Source organism: Delphinus delphis, chromosome 8 (assembly GCF_949987515.2).
Source record: "Delphinus delphis chromosome 8, mDelDel1.2, whole genome shotgun sequence".
Taxonomy (NCBI): Eukaryota; Metazoa; Chordata; class Mammalia; order Artiodactyla; family Delphinidae; genus Delphinus; species Delphinus delphis.
In genome coordinates, this window is record NC_082690.1 from 85,175,600 (window position 1) to 85,190,777 (window position 15,178).

Here is a 15,178-nt window from a genome sequence, read left to right on the forward strand (position 1 = left end):
AGTGAAAAAAATTTTTTTTGTTTTATTTAGATTACAGATCTCCAGTCTGCAATAAGAAAAGTAAATGTTGTAAGGAAGATTTATGTTACTTCTCTGCAGGATCTCATATTATCTGGCAAATTCCTTCCCCAAAGAAAACCACTTTTCAAAGATATCCTCAGTAAATGCATACTTGGATTAACATAAAATTGGCAAAGTCACTTGTGTCCACACATTTGAATTCATTTGTAAATAACGACTACTCACTTCCTTGCTTCCCCACCCCGGACCAGACTCCAAGCATCACAGGTGCCGAAAGACTTACAAAAAGGAATGAATAGGAACAAAAGGATGTAGGCGCCAGGAGGAAAACAGAATCTCCCAGAACAAAATTAATCTCAGAAGGAATAGCAGATCCAATACCAGGTATTACCGAAGTTTAAACTGCTTTTTAAATGGTGAGATAATGTATCAAATTTATTACTTCTACTATGCCTGTCTGATTTGCTTAACCTTTATGTCAGGCTTATCTTGAGGGATAGATTTCTCTGCTAAGCACATAAATAGGTGTTAAACCTGTATTGATTTTTTAAGGGTGGTGGTCAATAAACTTTACGGTTTTTTTAAACTTTTACTTTATGCCTTAAGGACCAAATGATGATTTCTATGATCCCGAAGTTTCACTACTCGTGAGTTACTAAAGAAACACAGCTCTGACATACACTAGAAGAACCGCAAATAATCTTTAATTTACCCCCCACCAAACAGCTTGGAGGTCTGACCGGAAATGTCTGGGTAGAGTCCTGCTGAAGTTCCAAGTCTCAAACAAAAAGTCCAACACAACGTGTGCACAGTGAGTTTAAATTTATGGTAATTAAAGTCATCCAGATGGTAGCTGCATTAATCAATGAAGAGGCAGTATTTATCTTGGGACAGACGATTCTGAAACCCAGAATGAGAAAAATCGCCAAGGAGGGGGTGGGGACAGTTAATAAGAGCCCCTGGGAAAAGTCCTTCAACTAGGATTGGAAAATAATACGTTTGAATTGGAATCTTTTTGAATGTAAATCTCCCCTAACAGCAGGAAAAGGGTCCTCTAGCCCACCAAGCTTTGGGCAGGAAGGGAGTAAACGGAACTGTAAAACAGCCCGCTCAGCTGTTTCTGGTTTGGGACGAGGAGCAGAGAAAGGAATCGCGATGTGGGAACTGAGTATTTGTGTCGCTCAAAATAACTCGAAGGGTCAAATAACGAACTCCAGGCAAAGCGCTGACAAGCCTCCCCCTCTGCAGCACCCTGCGCTGGGTTTCCGTTCAACTTCCCCTCCCTCGCGAGGACTAACGGCAGGCGCGGCCCCTTCCCACGCGGGGCGCGGCGAGCGCGGACAGCTCCCCTTGGAGCAGACGAGGGCGGGAAGTCCGCGGCCCGTTGGGCTAGGGCTGGCGGGCGCCCCTCCGCGTTCCCGGAGCCGGCTGGGCCAGACAGGCCTCAAGCCTTCTCCGCCCCGGCTGGCCTTCCAGAGGCGGCGGTGGCGGCGGAGGCCTCACGGGCCGCCCGCCTGGCCCGCGAGCCGCGGGCGCGGGGCGCCGAGGGGAGGCGGGGCGAGGCCGCGGGGCGGAGGGGGGCGGGAGGTGCATCCTGGGAAATCCACCAACATGGGGCGCAGCGACCGCCGCCGCTGCCGTGAGTCCCGGCCGCGGATGCCGCCGCTTTTCTGACGCCCAGCTGGGGCCTCGCCGCCCACCGCGGCTCGGGTTCCCCCGACACAAACCGGCCAGCGCGCCCTTCGCCCGTCCGCCCGCCGGGGCCATGTGAGGGGGCCAGCTCCCTCCGCCGCCGCCGCCGCCGCCGCCGCCTCCTCCTCCTCCTCTTCCTCCCCCCGCCCCCTCCCTCCCCTCCCGCCCCCCTCTCGCTGCGCCCTAGAGGAGCCCCCGCTGCTGCCCGCCCTCCCTACGCAACCCCCACGATGGACAGGAACTACGCGACCTCCGGCTTCGCCGACCCGCCGCCGCCGCCCGCACCCCCCGCCGCCCCCGCCAACGCCACCGCACAACCCCCCGCCCCCGCCTGGGCCTACGAACCCCGAGCCGCGGCGGTCGCCGCCGCCTCCAGCAGCAGCTGCAGCAGCGGCAGCAGCCCCAGCCTCAAGGCCAGGTAGGGAGGGTGGGCGGCGGGGTCGTGGTGAGCCAGGAAAGGCCAGGGATGCGTTTGGGGCCTTCGCCCCTGTGCAGCCCCGCCCAGGGGTCCGGGCCGGCTGGGAGCCCTCCGCTCGTCTCTTCGCCCTAGCCCTGGCCGGGAGAGACGGCTGAGGACTCCTGTGGGGTGGTCTTGGGGTGGGTGCGGGTGCCCAGTGCGGGACTCGCAGCCAGGGCTGGTCGGGGACCGTGGGTAAAAGGGAGGGTTGGGCGGGAGTCGTGGGTCCCCGTCACCTCCGGGGTCCGGGCTCTCACATGGTGAAGTTTGGGTTCGTGGCTGAACTCGGCGATCAGGGAGACTCGGGACTGGTTCCGGGGGTACGAGGGGGGCGCTGAGGGGTTCGGGGCAGTGACATTCCATTGTATTGGAACCGACAATGTGGTCTTGGGGGCCCCGGCGGTGAGTGTGAGGGTGGGGGAGGCGGGAGAGGAAGAGGCGCGGAGCTGCGTCCCTGACATTGGGGGACCCGGGAGGGCTGTGCTGCGGGAGAACCCCGGGGGCGTGGGCCCTAGGAGGGGGCCCGTTGGGGCGCGAACGCTGCGCCGTGGCTGGGTGACATATGTTTGCAGTGGTGGCCAAGATGAAGCTATTTCTCGTATACAGGTTCAAAGTTACTCTTGGGTGTCCTCCTCTTTTAACAACAGCAGGAAGTATGGAATCTCTCTTTGCCTTGGGGTGACTAAAGTTGGGAAGAAATTGGAGGTGAGGGGCGGTCGGTGAAGGCCATAAAGGTTGAAGAACAGAAGCATGCTTCTCCATCTCGGTTTCTGAAGCCCCGGTTCATTATGTAGCGTGGGGTTCAAGAGTTCATCTTTGCTCCAGCATGACCAAGGGAATCTAAAATGTTGACTCTTACTAGATATTTAAGCTCGCGGGAAATGTGTAGTAGTGCCACACAGTGAAACGTGAAACGGTCCATTTGAATGATAACTGGAAGGCGTGGTTTGGTTTGGACCATTCGGGAGCGGGGTGTTTTAAAGACACCTCTGCCGAACAATGAAGAATCTGGTAGGTGCAGCTTCTGATTACAAGGACCAGGGAATCTTGGGTTGCTAATGACTTCATCCTCAGCTACCAACAGGAAGCTTCGTGGTTTTATGATCTCATCAGATTTCTTTATTATTGTCACGACAGAAGTGAACTTTTTTTTTTTTACTTTATATATTACAGTATTCTAGGTTATCTTCTTTGTTTTTATAAAAGTTCCACGTTCATGATTTGGAAAATATGTGCGAAGAGTAGCTGGTCTTTGTCTTAGATAGTACCTTGGGGTGATTGTGAGAGAATGAGAAAAAATTTGTTCAAGAAAAGGGAAGTACGCTTTCTTAGAAAATTTTAGGTCCTTTGTTTAAAAGAGATGGGGTTAAAAAAATAATGTGATGTGCCAATTTGGAGCTAAATAGTTAAATGCTGAGACTTTTCAGAAATAGTCATAACTTTGTATTATATACAGTTAAGACATTTTAAGGAGTTTTATGAAAAATGTATGGCACTTTTCCTTTTTTTTGTTTTTTTGGGGGTTTTTTTGGTGGTAATTTGACTATCATTTTTTAAGTAGCTTTTGCATCAAATACCATAATTTACAAATTAAAATTACTTTCTCTTCAGGGAACAGCAGTGATAGGTAATTGTGCAGCATATTTTATGTTTTAAATGACAACTGTTTTATTAGGTACATGAAACAAATGCTATCTAGTTATTTCTGTTATTTCTTTTAGCAGAATACTTCTGAGTCAAGAAACTAAAATCTACTTGTCATATTTTCCAAATGTTATTTATCAAAGTAACAAAGAATGACTTCCCAAACACATTTGAAAACAGTAAGTAGATTTATTTGGAACACATAATCTAAAAGGGATTTATTTTCTGTTTATTGGAAATTACTGATTCTTAAATGCTAAGCCCCTCCCCTCTTAAAATATATTTTGGGGGTGGAGTTAGCTAAATTATAGCATAGAAAATGCAGGCTTTCCCCCTCCCCCATCAACTTGCTTTGTTAACATCTTGTGTTAGGATCAGGCCATCTGTACAGGGCTACACACACTTCTTAATTGTACCTCATTTTATTCCTCAAACTGTGATGTCCTCGCTCATTTCAGTTCTATAAAAAATACTGAATCTGAAATATGCCCTTTAAGTATTCTGTGCTTTCAGGAGCCTACTCATATTTTTGTAACATTTTAAAAAACTGTTTCATAATTTGTGTATCAGTTGAATATTTTTGTTCCCCCTTTTGGCAGTTTTTCTTGAAGGTGGAAATGAATACTAGTTGTGATGACGCAGTATGGATACTTATCCATAAGGAGTTAGCCTCTCACCTTGTTTCCAGTAACCTATTCAGAAGCTAACAGATGGTAATGACATTCAGTTGTTACTGACATGGAATCTTACATCCTACCTTATGTCTTTACTTGGTCCTGAAATGAAACATTTTCATCAGTTGATAGGAAACAGCATAGTAAACAATTTTTTGGTATAACAGCTCCATAAGGTATTAGGTATTTCCATTGTTTTAACAATTGAAAAATAAAGTGCTAATGGGAAAACTCAAGCATTTTATTGATACCTTAAATAGAGTGTATAGAGAGATTTCTGAATGTTTCTATAATAGTGCTTGGTACGTATATGGAAGTTCAGAGATGGGACCTGGTCATATATTGATAAATCTCCATTTATTTGGGATCTTCTCAGTTTCAGGGACCAAATGAGCATATCTTTGCCTATCACCATGTGGTTGGAAATACTCTTTATGGGGCTAGTTTAAATACTATAAATACCTCTCCATGCTTTTGGAAATAAGATGATCATCAGAACGCTACGGACCTGCACCTTTTCTCTCCCTGACATTTATATCTTGTACAGAACAGGAAGAGACAGACTGTTTCATCATGGTGATGATACATGTTGTGTTTAGTCACACTAGAAAGTGACTAAATGGAAATATTTTGTTTTAAAATAGAATTATATTTGTTTTTTGCCTTTTTGACTTGAAACAGCCTTTTTTTTTTGCCACCAGTTTTTAGAATTTCCTAATACATAAGTTCTTTCTGATTATAGTATGAATGTGCAGTGAGTGTGAGAGGTACCCTTCCGTAAAAGAAAACAATGATTAGCTTCTGTAAAAATGGTCAGCTACTATATTGAGGACTTTTTGAGTAAGTTTTAACTCTAACGTTTCCCTCAAGGCTTTTGTAATGAGACCTGTAAGATCACAATTTATAAGGAGTAGAGACAATCCCAAATTAGTGAAAGATTATAAACTTCTATTGTTCAGAAAGTATTTTCCCATAAAAACAGTGTTGTAATAGTAGCTATCATTTACTGACAACTAATTTGTGCTAGCTACTGTTTTAAGTGACAAACACCCACACTAGTTTATTTAATCCTCACAGTAGTCTTTTGAGGTAGGTATTATTTTTACCTTCTCTTTTAAGAATTGGAAACTGAGGCATTGTGACATTAATAAACTTAGACCCACATAGCAAGTAAGTAGTGGAGCTGGGATTTAAACCTGGGCATTGTGGATCTAAAGCCTGCATGTTTCATTACTGTACTGCACTACATCATGGTAAGATAGTCTAATGCTGTAATCTACCTATGTAATGGGTTAATGACCTTCTGTAACTGGCCTGGAAACCTAGCCGTCATTAATATCCTTATTTCAGTGTTCTTTATCTCCACTGTCCGTTTGTTTTCCTAATTGAAACATGCTTCCTTTCACTTCCATAGCACTGTCTATTGTGGTTTTCCTCCTTTCTGGCCCACTGCTTTTTCCTCTTCTTCACTAGTTCTTACTCTTCTATCTCCACATGTTGTTTCCTTGGGGCTTGGGATTGATAGGCTTTCTTGTCCATTCTGTGCTTTCTCCTGAGGATATCACATCCATGCCCGTTACTTTAAATACCATCTCTGGAGATGCCCATATATGTGTCTAAAGCCCAGACCTCTTCTGAGCACCTAATCGCGTATCCATCTCCCTCTTTGAGCTTTTACTTGGGTGTATAGCGAGAATCATTAGTGATGAACTCATACTTTCCCCACCCACCCCACCTCTGCTTGTCTAGTGAATCCTTTCTAGTAAGTCGCACCTCTGTCCACCTAGCTTCTCAGGCCACAACCTGAGAGTTGTGTGTGCTCAGTCACCAAGCCTTGCTATTTTTTTTTAATCTCTTAAATATATCTTGAAATTGTCTACTGTCTTTCTACTGCTCCACCCTGATCCAAGCCATTATTTTTCACTTGGATAACTAAGTAATCTTAAACCTTTTCTTTCCTTCCTTCAATTCATTGTTTTATTTATTTATTTTTTTTTTATTGAAGTCGAGTTGATTTACAAAGTTGTGGCAATCTCTGCTGTACAGCAAGGTGACTCAGTTCTACACACATATATATATATTCTTTTTTAAAGTATGAATTGGATATAGTTCCCTGTGCTTTACAGTAGAACCTTATTGTTATCCATTCTAAATGTAATATTTTTTTTTTCTAAATGTAATATTTTTCATCTACCAACCCCAAATTCCCAGTCCCTCTTTCTTCCTCCCCGCCCCTTCAGTTCACTCTCTTCATAGCATTCAGAGTGAGTTTTAAAAGCACAGATCTACCAGTTTGCTCGTGTTGCTCCTTTGCTTGAAACCTTTCCATTGCTACTCCTACACCTTAAGGTCAAGTTTTTAAAAATCTGGAATGTGCTGTGTATGGCCCTGCATTTACTGGCCAATCTAAAATTCCTTGGATCATCCTAAATTCCTTTCTACCTTAAAACCCTGATACATGCTGTTACCTCCACCTAACTAATTCTCACCCCTTCCCTACCTCCCAGCCTGACTTCTTAAGGTATTTCCTGTTAGAAACCTCCTGCCTTTCACCCTTGGCCCCCTGTTACTTTGAGCAATGGTATATGTTTACTGTGCTTCCACAAAACTCTTAGAAATATAACTACATACTTATATGCTATTTATGTAATAGGTACTTTCCTCTTTAGAATGGAAGTTCTTTGAAGGACACTATCTGTTTTGCCTACTGCTGTATACCTGATACTTTAGTGTCTGGCACACAATAGGTGCTTAATACATATTTATGACATGAAAGCCAGAACTCTGCTTTAGTGTGGGAATTGAAAGCCCTTCTTTTCCTTGCTGCAGTCTCTAGTACCGTTCCCCATCTTCACCCGCTACCCTGTAGGAGGGACCAGGATGTAGGGTTTAGGGCATTTGTGATTGTCCTTGGTTGGAAGTATGGTGATGTAGGCTGCTGCTTGCTTGCTGCCTTTCCTTGTCATGCTCTCTGGGACAATTTGAGTACTAAAATGTGTATAGCAAAACACAGTCCAGGATTTTTCTTTCATTCATTAAACAAATACTTGAGTGTCCACTATATGCAAGGCACTGTTGCCTTTATCAAGTATTATATTTCTTCAGTGAAAGCTTGAGAAATCAAATGGCAAACATTCATTCACTCATTAGAATGTACTTAGCATCTCTGAGTTTCTGTTACTAAGCTAAGTTCTACAGGGTACCATAAAGATGAAAGAGACACTGTCCTGCCTCTGAAAGAACTTGTGATCCAATAGATGGAGTGTAACCTTTAAAAATTGTGAAACAGTATATTGTACACCTGTAACATATAGGTGTAATATAATATTGTACATCAACTGTACTTCAATTAAAAAAAAAACAACAAAACTTGTAATCCAGAAGGGTGACAGGATGATATACTTGCTGCCTCTCTACTTGGCTTCTAAATGTTGGAGTGCCCTTCAACAAGTGACACTTGGAGCTCCATCCTTTTTCTTCTCTTTCAACTCACCCTTGGTGAAGTTGCCATATATATTAAAAGATTTTCAAATTTATATCTCTAGATTCATATCTAGGTATCTTCCTGTCATCTCCATTTGGATATTGAATAAGTATTTAAAACATAATATGTCCAAAACATGATTATCACCCTAACCCCCCAACCAGGTCCTCCTTTCATCTTCCCTACCTCAGTAAATAATACTACCGTTTACTTTGTAGCTCATGCCTAAGAGTTTGGAGCCATCTATGACTCATTTCTCTCCTCCCATATCCAGTCCCTCAGTAAATCCTGTTGGTTTGATCTCCATATATATAATTTCCCACATGAACAATTGGCAGTTGCCTCCTTGTTTCTTGCTTTCCTTGTTTCTACTTTAGCCTTTCTAGAGTTTATTAAACGTGCATCAGCCAGAGTTAACATTTCAAAATATAAATCAAATAATGTCATTACCCTCCTTAAAACCTCCTAGTGTTACTCAGAGGAAAATGCAAAGTCCTTATCGTGGCCTACAAGGCCTTGGCTAATTCTCCAACCTCATCATTCTGCTCCCACCACCATCCTTTAGCCACATGGGCCTTATTTCTGTTCCTGAAACATGCTAAGATATTTGTGTCTTAGGAATTTTGCACTAGTTGTTCTTTTTATCTGAACTTCCTTTACAGGTCTTTGCTTTGCTGCTTCTTCTGGACATTTAGGTCTTCTCCCACATGTTACCTCCTCAGCAAGGCCTTCTCTGTCTGCCCTATCTAGAGTAACTTCTCGTCACTGTATTACAGCACAGAGTTTTATTTTCTTCATAGCATTATCACTCTCTGAAGTAATTTTATAGATTTATATGTATAATTTATCACTACCCTTTCCCCATACCACTAACCACTACTAATAGAGTGCATATTCCATGAGAACAGGAAGCTGTCTTGTTCACATCTGTAGAAGGCAGTTTAGAGAAATGGTTGATGGCATAAGCTCTGAAGTCAGAATTTGGGGGGGTTATATTTTGACTCCAACACTTGCAGTATGATCTTAAACAAGTTTCTTAATTTCCCTGTGCCTGAAGTTCCCTGTGTGAAAGGAGCAAGCTTTTTTGAAGATTAAATGAGAACACAGAAAAGTGTTTAGAATGGTGTCTAGCATATAGAATAGCGTATAGACTATTAGCAATATTGGGACTTCCCTGGTGGCGCAGTGGTTAAGAATCCACCTGCCAGTGCAGGGGACATGGGTTCGAGCCCTGGTCCCGGAAGATCCACATGCCGCGGAGCAGCTGAGCCCTCGCGCCACAACTACCGAGCCTGCGCTCTAGAGCCCACGAGCCACAACTGCTGAGCCTGCGTGCCACAACTACTGAAGCCTGTGCACCTAGCGCCCGTGCTCCGCAACAAGAGAAGCCACTGCAGTGAGAAGCCCACACACCGCAACGAATAGTAGCCCTTGCTCATTGCAAGTAGAGAAAGCCGGCGTGCAGCAATGAAGACCCAATGCACCCAAAAATTTAAATTAATTAATTAAAAAAATAGAATATTAGCGATATTGTCAGCACTTAGAACAATATCTGGCACGTTGTAAGTGCCTGTTAAGCATTCAGTGAATAAATGAAATAACTATAGTACTAGGCAGAAGATTTGTTTCTTTTTAAGAAGTATGAAAATGTTTGGGGGCTTGAAGGAAAAACTGTAATCGAGTTCAAGGGTATCAAGGAAGCATTTTTCAGGTGTATTGCATACAAACTGATCTGAATTATTGTTAACGTTGAGTAAATGGAATAAAGTATTAGCAGAAAGAGGGAGCTTCCAAGAGCAGGTGTTCCAAAGAGGGAGGAAGTGGAATCTGCTGGACTGGTTAGGGCTGGTGCTTGAACTGGCACAGCATCACTTCTGTCGCAGTCTGCTGGTCAAAGCAGTCCTGGGCCTGGTGAAGAGTTATGGGAGGGAGACTACACAAAGGTGTGTTTCATTGGGGAGGTCACGAGAGTAATACTCTTGCACAGTGTATCAGTACTAGATTTTGGAGGACTTTTGATGACAGGCCATGGAGTTCAGTCTCTACAGCTCAGTAGGGAGCTTTGAAATTCAGGTTTTTGAGAAGAATGGTGGTGATGATGACAAAGATGATGATATTAGCAAGAAAAGTGTTTTAATAAGATTAATTTGGCAGTCAAGTACAGAATGGATTAAAATTGGCAGAGGTAGAAAACAGGACATCAAATGAGAGGCAGTTCATCAGGCCAGACAGGAGGGAGGTGGTATGAGGGTTCTCCAGAGAAGCACAGCCAATAGGGGATATATAATATAAATGTGTCTGCTCTCTGCAGCCTTGAAACCAGGGAAGCCTGTGGTGTAATTCAGTCTGAGTTCTAAAGACTTGAGAACCAGGGGAGCTCATGATGTAAACCCTAGTCCAGGGGCAGGAGAAAATGAGATGAGGTGTCTCAGCTCAAACTGTGAGACAGGCAAAAGAGGACAGATTCCTCCAGCCTCTCCATGGATTGGATGATGCTGGCCCACACTGGGGAGGGCAGTCTGTTTTACTGACTTCACTGATGCAAATGCTAACTCATCCAGAAACGCTCTCACAGACACACCCGGAAACAGTGGTTAATCTGGGCTTCCCATGGCCAATCAAGGTGACACGTAAAATTAATCATCACAGAGGGGTTAGGAGACTGGTGGTGATACTGGTATAGAAAGGAAGGAATGGATGTGAGAGACATTAAAGATCAAATTGCCTGAGATTGTTGACAAGGGTACAAGTTAAAAAGTAAGAACAAGGGAAATATTGTTGACCTTTTTCTGGTGACTGGAGAATGATGCAGTGAAGAAAAATACCTAAAATGTTCACTCATTTTGGTCAGCAGATATTCCATGTACCTCCTCTAGGCATTGGGGATTCGATGGTAATTAAGATAGACAACATCTGTTGTTGTGGAGTTTACTTTCTTGTGGGGAGTGGGAGTCAGAAAGTAGACAAGCGAGAAAATTTCCTGCTTGAAGAAGTAGCATTTCCCTGAAAAGTGAGGAAAGAGCACGTGCAGATGTCCTAAGGCTAAAACAAGTCTGGTAATTCCCTTCTCTGACACAATCTAACGCTAGATCAGTGGTTGTCAAATTTAAGAGTTCTTCAGAATCACCCAGAAGGCTTGTTGAAACACAGGTTGCTGGGTCTAACTCCAGAGTTTCTGAATTAGTAGGTCTGAGGCAGAGCCCAATAATTTGCATTTCTAACTAGTTCTTAGGTGATGCTAATGCTGTTTGTCATCTTATCACCCTCTTTTTGCCCTTTTTATCTCTGCTTAAAAATCATCTTTTCATAAAGGTCTTCCCTTACTGCCAAATCTACGTAGCCCCACCAAGTTTTCTTTTATAACACTTGTATATTCTTTAAAGTATTTGTCCTCAGCCGACAAGACCAGAAAGGCGAATTTAGGGAGTCTGAATAGACATTTGTATAGAGACAACGGTGGAATCTCAGAGGTTAAGGTTTCTGGGAAGGAAGGGTAGAGGGCTGAGACCTGAGCCTTAGCTGTTAGTGATAACTAGCAGATCCTGAATGCCTACCATGTGCCACGCACTGGTCTAATATTACATGCGTTATCTCATTTAATTCTCTGTGAGAATTCTCTCAACTCTGTGAGATGGGTAGTGTTAGCCAGTTCACAGACAAGTAAACTGAAACCGAGAGCTGTTACATGTGCAAGGTCACTGCTAGTCAGTGGCAGAGGCAGGATTTGAACCCATGAAGTGTGACTTCAGAGACTGTCAGTTGGCTGTGGGGATTTAGAATGAAGTAGAATTGGCAGATGAAAAAAGTCAAAGGCATTCGTGATGGGAGACTCCCCCCCCCCCCCACCCCCTGGTACGCGGGCCTCTCACCGCTGTGGCCTCTCCTGCCACGGAGCACAGGCTCCAGGCGCGCAGGCCCAGCGGCCACGGCCCACAGGCCCAGCCGCTCCGTGGCATATGAGATCCTCCCGGACAGGGGCACAAACCCGCGTCCCCCGCATCGGCAGGCGGACTCCCAGCCACTGCGCCACCAGGGAAGCCCCGTGATGGGAGACTTTTAAGAAGGGTGTTGGGGGAAAAAAGATGTTGGGTCTCTTGGGTGTTTGTGCTGGAAGGTTGTACTTTCTCAATTACTTTAAAAATTAGAATTATTTTCCCAGAGCATACTTTGACTAAAGGTTTTTGGAGAAAACTGGGGAACATGGGCTTACACCAGTTTGAATGGTTGCCATAAGGTATGGGAGTTTTAGAGATGTTTCCTGAGCACCTCTCATATATTAAACAGTGCTTTGGGAGCTTGGAATACATCAGCGAACAAAACCAAGATCCCTGCCCTGGTGGAATTTAAACTGGGTATGTGGAGTGAGACAGATGATAAATAATAAACATAACTTTGTGAATTATCTAGTATGTTGGTAGGTGACATGAGAAAACACAGGCTTACGAAGAATGGAAGGTGGATGGGGGAGGCATTGTAGATTTAAATAGCAGGCTAATTGAAATAGTGATATTTGAACAAAGGTTTGATGGTGGTAATCTTCAATAAGAGAATTTTTTTTTCCAGTGATTCAAATGAGACTGCAGGTTTTGTTTAAAAACATATTGCCTGCTCTTTTGCTAAACTTGCTTACAAAAAATCTTATTTCTTTGTTAACTGTATGCTTTGTTGCTGCTAGTGCGGTTTTAAATTTTAGGAACATGCTAGATAACTTGTTACCAGGCTGCTACCAACACACAGTTTCTGAATTTTCACTAGGCGTTTTCCAGCCTGGGCCTTTTTGCAATCAGTTTTTCTTTTTCTTTTTGCTCAGTAGTAAGTATTTGTTAATCATCGTGCCAGCTGTGTTACAAAATGTGTGAGGATATTATGTGAAGAGGTAAAGGGGAGGACATGGATCTGGTTTTAGCATATCCACTCATTTTTCTTTCATTTTTTTCTAGAATCATGACCACAGATTCTCCCTTGCCCTCTGTCTCTTTTATCTCTGAGTGAAACATGCCATTTTTCCATTGTTTCTTGAACAGCAGCGGGAATGCTCTTATCTCCAGGTCTTTGAGCGATTTCCTCTACTAGGACCACTCTTCTACATGGCTTTCTCCCTCACTGCGTTCAGTTCAAAGTGTCACATTGTTAGAGAGGCCTCTCCTTAGTACCCCTGCCCCCATCAATACCCTGCTTTATCATTGTGTTGCCTAGTACCCTGCTTTAAGTTTCTTCATAGCACTTATCAGTCCTTGATATTAAATATTTCTTTACTCTTGTTTATTGTTGATCCCTGTCCATTAACCCTTGGGTGTTTCTTAACAATTCAACTTGAGCTGCTTAGTCCTCCCCTCCCACCTTCCTCCTCCCCAATATATCTGTCACATAATAGTCTTCAATAGATACTGATTTTAATAAAGAATATATTTAATACTAGAGTATATTATGCTTTGACTTAGTATCTAATATTTCAGACTTTAAATTTGCCCTCTATAAGTTTAAGGTTCTTTAGGGATCCTGACCATGTAGACTAACCTTTGTTGGTAAGCCTGTAGGCATTTATGGGATATAACAACATAAAATAAGGAAATTTTCATATGATTTAAGGCCATCATTCTCATTACTGTGTGATCACTGATCTTATTTAAATAACTTGAGACCAGATTTGTCTGACCCAATGAAGCTTGGCAAACACAAAAATGTGGATAAGCTAAAGTACTTTTGCTTGGGTCTGCTTAAATTAGATGGCTTAACATTTTAAAACATATCTCATATTGAGCAGACTGCAAAACTGAATATTGATCTGCTAAAAACAGCTGATACTATCCCCACTTAAACAGACAGTAAACTATTGAAGTCAGAGTTTGATTTGGCCAGAGCCAGAAAAGGTCTAGTGGTATAGTGCCAAAATAAAAGTGAACCATTTGGAAGGATGGGATTAAAGTAGAACTGTGGCTGTACAAAAAACTACAGATGGTCTTTTGCTGTTAGTTAATATCTTTGTATTACTTTTTTCATTTTTAACAAGAGCAAGTTTGGGCTGAACATGATCCTCTTTAACTTCCCGGATTTTAATATGGCATAGAAGATGATGGTTCCAAACTTGCTATTAACAGCTAACGTAGTATCAGCTAATTAACATTTATGTATTGTGCACCTTTTTATGGACATTTTAGCATCCTCCTCCTAAAATATACTTTGGAATGAGTATGTCTGTTATTCACGCTTAACGGACATGTTTATTAAGAAATTTTAAGGTACTTCAGCTTGTAAATTATGGCACTTGAATAACATTTTATGAAATCTTCTTTAACGGTTGTTTCAAAATATATACCTTTTCTCTAATGTTCATTATAATTTCTTCCTCTGCATTAACCTTTGTTGTGGACCAACAACAAATCTAGAACACAAATTAGCCACTTAGAAGTTGATTTTCTCTACTACAAACAACAGCAACATTTTTATTATGGAAAATTTCAAAGCAAACACATTTAGAGAGACTGGTGTAATGAATCCCTATGTATCCATTAGCCAGCTTTGACAGTTTCAGCACATGGTCAGTCTTGTTTCATATATGTTCCTACCAGCTTTGTCTCCCTACTTTATATTTGCTTTGTTTTATTTCAAAGCAAATTTCATGCCATGTATGTGCCTCTTTCAACCATAGTATGTCTCTGAAAGATAAAGGCTTTAAATTTTTTTTTTTTTTTTTTTTGCGGTACGCGGGCCTCTCACTGTTGTGGCCTCTCCCGTTGCAGAGTACAGGCTCCGGACGTGCAGGCTCAGCGGCCATGGCCCACGGGCCTAGCCGCTCTGCGGCATGTGGGATCTTCCCGGACCGGGGCCTGAACCCGTGTCCCCTGCGTCGGCAGGTGGACTCTCAACCACTGCGCCACCAGGGAAGCCCCAACGTGTAGGATATTTTAAGGCAATCTATAAATATTCTATCTGCTTTGGTATCTGAAGTTAATCTTTTTAAAAAATATATATATATATAATTTTTTAAAATAAATTTCTTTATTTTTTGCCTGTGTTGGGTTTTTGTTGCTGGGCGCGGGCTTTCTCTAGTTGCGGCGAGCGGGAGCTACTCTTTACGGTGTACAGGCTTCTCATTGCAGTGGCTTCTCTTGTTGCAGAGCACTGGCTCTAGAGCACAGGCTCAGTAGTTGTGGCGCACGGGCTTAGTTGCTCAGCGGCATGTGGGATCTTCCTGGACCAGGGTTC

General features: G+C 43.0%; 1 protein-coding gene across 2 annotated transcripts in view; it reads left to right on the forward strand.

Annotated features, from left to right (window-relative positions):
• The first annotated feature begins 2,106 nt into the window (after window positions 1-2,106).
• QSER1 (glutamine and serine rich 1) overlaps window positions 2,107-15,178 on the forward strand; it is a 78,704-nt gene continuing 65,632 nt past the window's right edge. The window contains exon 1 of one of the 2 annotated variants that reach the window (XM_060018654.1): window positions 2,107-2,131. The gene's annotated coding sequence lies outside the window, so the exon portion shown is untranslated. Of the gene's footprint in view, window positions 2,132-2,646; window positions 3,994-15,178 lie in introns of those variants that run through there. The other variant, XM_060018652.1, reaches the window with a different exon arrangement.